Genomic DNA, 3,944 nt, shown 5'->3' with positions numbered 1-3,944 from the left:
GATCATGCCTGTTGCCACAGAGCTGATGCTGTCTGTGGCTCACGTTGAGCTAACGGTGATCTCCATGCATACAGTCCTTCAGCTTGAGGTGGAGAGGATTCAATTTTAAGAGGCAGAAGAAATAAATGTGTTCATCAAATTTTCTGCATGGAGTAGGAAAAAAAGAGTTAGTAACAAGAAAAACTTCTGAACTCACAAAATAAAAATACTCTTAAAGGAGCTGGCCTGGTGCCACAGTGGTTAAGTTTGTGCACTCTGCTTCAGCGGCCTGGGGTTCACGAGCCAGGATCCTGGGCACAGATCTGCATAGTGCTCATCAAGCCATGCTGTGATGGTGTCCCACATAAAAAATAGAGAATTGGTACAGATGTTAGCCCAGCAACAGTCTTCCTCAAGCACAAAGAGGAAGATTGGCAATGCATGCTAGCTCAGGGCCAATCTCCCTCACCAAAAAAAAAAAGAAAAATCTTAAAAATTTTTCTTCAGGGGATAGAACAAGGTGAATACAATTGTCCTTATAACAGTGTAGTTTTGTTAAGTCAGTTTGAGTATCTGACATTCTTTCCAGGGTTTTCATCTTCTGTACACTGATTGCCAAGGCAATCAAGAAACATACAGCAAGACTTGAACACCTAAAGTAATTTTATAAAGGCCAGCTACCTTGTGTTATATAAAGCCCAGAGCCCAGCATTCACATTCCACTTTGGCTGATATTTTTCACATTGTTTTCATTTGATAGATAAGAATGGTTATGAACATATATTAGATATCACCGTGTATGGGGTTACATGAAGCATTGTTTATGTGAGAGATGTAAGATGTGCATATCCGTGTGTGGGGAAGGAAGCATAAGTGTGCCTGTTTTGAAAATGTAAATGAGGAAACAGCTACCAAAGCAAAAAGATCCCAAAGAACAAACAATAACGACAAAAAATTTTGATTAACCATATGGGAAATAAAATTAAAGGCTAATTTTTCTGGATTTTTTTCCAGAAGAAACAGAGATGTAAAAAAGTCCAATTGATATCAGAATTTTATTGAAAATGTCCTTGTTTTGTGCTCTGGCATTTTCTACAATGAGAGTCCTTATCAATCAGGGGCATGGGGAAGGAGAGACGCTGGGAAGGAGGGTGCAGATGTGAGCAACAACTGGCAGTGGCTGGCCAGGGGACACGTAGGGGTCCAGAGGACACCAATGCTGGAAAGCAGATGGGTCCCCTTCAGGTAATCAGTCAGAAAGCAGGCAATTCAACTCACCCAACCTGCATCAACTCAAATGCTGGTGAACAACGCACTCAAACCCTTGCCTTCACCTTTTCAAGTCACGACATAGGCACAAGAGAAAAGTGGAGATTCTTTGGCCCTGACAAAAATGCTTAAAACTCCCCATGCCAAACCTTGAGTCCCAGTGACAGAGACAGGCTGTTTCAGCTGCTTTCTTGCTGTGGGCACCTGCTGCCTTTTACGCAGATTCCTTGTAGCTGGCTGAGATGCTTGGCTAGGATTCCTGTCTCCTGGTGCCCAAACTCTTTGCCTGTGGCTCCCTGGCCCCCATGTTTCTCCACCTGATTCTTCCTCTTTCTCTCTCAGAGTCTGGAACCTGTCTGCCTACAAGACCTTCCCTATTTTCTCTGCCATCTGGCCTTTGCCTTCCTTCTTAGTGCTCCCTCATCCCTCTTCCTAGTTGAATTCCCAGTCCTGGCCTCTAAGACCCCCTATATTGTATCGTGAAAATGAAGAACTCAAGGACTACAAGTTCTTTCACACTATATGCTTCGTCAAGGCTGGGTTATGTCTGTGACGTCCACTGCTGCTTGCCCAGCACCTGACAGCACCACACATGCCTGACAGAGTAGACATGAACCAAAGAACAAAAAATTAACATAAGTTGATTATGTATTGTTTAACCAAAGTAGGACACTTAGGAAATAGGAAATTTTTATTATGGATTGAAACAAAAAGATATCTCTGCTTAATCACCAGTTTATTAGGAAATTCAAAGAATGAAAAAGTTCATATGTTTATGGTTAATTGAGATGTAAATCCTGAGTATTTCACCTTCGCCTTCTCAGCGTCCCTCAAACATGCCAAGGAGCCTCCCACTTCAGGGTCTTTGCATTTGTTACTCCCTCCGCTTCAAACGTTCTTCCCTCAGTTACTGCATGGTTCATGTGTTCTGGAATGTTCTTCCCTCAATTCCTGACATGCCTCATGTGTTCATTTCCTCTGGATCTCTGCTCAAATGTCACCACAGCAGGGAGGCCTTTCCCTGACTCCCCATCTAAAATAATACCACCCCATCACTCTCTAGATCTTGTGCCCTGTTTCATTTTCTCTCCACCTGACACATCATGTATTTATGGGTCCATTTCTGCCTCCTCCCACTGGAATTTGTAAGCTTCATGAGGGAACACCTTTCTTTTCCTCGCTACTGTATTCTCACTCCCTGGAATGGTGCCTGGGATAAAGCAGGTGCTCAGTAACCATTTAATGGATGAATAATTGAAGGTAGAAACTTAAATATGCACTTTTAAATCTGATGCTTAAAACTAATCAGTATGTCGGTTCAACTTAGTAAGCATTATCATTGGACCATATAAGAAATTATAAAAGAAAACAGCCTATTGTATTTAATTTTATTGCATTGAACTATAGACTAAGCTTATGTTTATAAACATTATCACAAGGGAGTACATTTTCTTCATTTTTATTTACTCATTTGATTCTCATTAACCTATTCTAAAATATGTTACCGCTTACTCAGCAATATTTTATCTGCAGGCTAAATAAGATAGAACATCTGCCTCCTAGATACATATAATGAATCATAAAAGTACAGACCCAGGTCAGGTATAGCAAAAGTAGACCTCTTCAAACACACACATGCTTAATCTTTAAATGGATCTTCTGGTGGGGCTTTTGAGAATCTGATAGCCAAAGTGCATTTTTGAATTACTGCTTTTAAAGCCACCCACTACTCAGTCATGGATAATTTTACTGAAAAAATGTTTCTCATATCTAATGGGAAGTCCCAAGCCTACACCACGAGAAAGCACACACCAAATGTGGGCATTTGTCATAATACCATATACTAGACACCAGATTCTAATCTTTGGTTTCCCTGCTAAGTCAGAGTACCCAGAAAAGTATACACATACTCATCATTCCTGGGAAATTGGTGCTCAAAATGGATATAAAAGGATTATAAACAAAGATCAGGGTAATCAAGGGGGAAACAGGTCAGGGAGGGGGAGGTGACAACAGTGATCCAGAATCTTCAGAGAAAATTGTCATTGAATGGTGGCTAGGTCCACAGATATTTTTAAAGCCTCCCAAGCATGATTTAAACTTTATTCTTTTGTTACTGAAACATAAAGCAGAATCTTCTACTGTTCTTTCTCAAGCACCAACCGATACTAAAGCTCCTACAGGAACGCCCTGAGGCCTTTCCCTCTCTTACTGGAAGCTAGATTTAATAAAAACCCTGGTCAGGAATCGAAAACCACTCCCCTTGTCTTAGGAAAGTTACTCAACTTCTCTGAGCCTCAGTCTCCTCACCTGTTAAATAAAGATAATAATGTATCTCATAGGTCATTATAATAGGTAATATATAGGTAATATAGATAAGTGCTAAGCCAGAGAGGTATGATTTACTAAGCACTCAATAAATTAATAGTAATGTTACTTCTTCCACATTCTTTCTACACCCTCACTTTTTCTCTCTGCTCCATTTCCTTTTCCTTTGTTTTTCCCTCACCACAGAGCCCAATTGTAATTATTATTTGTAAATATTTATTGAGCATCAATCAATTACCATTAAACAATAGTTCAAAAGAGTCAATAATATGTGAGGATTTACTAAGCAATTATCAGAAGCAGTGAGCAGGGAGAGGCTGTGTACTGAGTCCCTGCCCAGTGGGTACACAGTCACACAGCGATGCACT

The sequence above is a fragment of the Equus przewalskii genome, chromosome 8 (genome assembly GCF_037783145.1).
Source record: "Equus przewalskii isolate Varuska chromosome 8, EquPr2, whole genome shotgun sequence".
Classification (NCBI taxonomy): Eukaryota; Metazoa; Chordata; class Mammalia; order Perissodactyla; family Equidae; genus Equus; species Equus przewalskii.
This window is presented reverse-complemented; position numbering follows the sequence as displayed.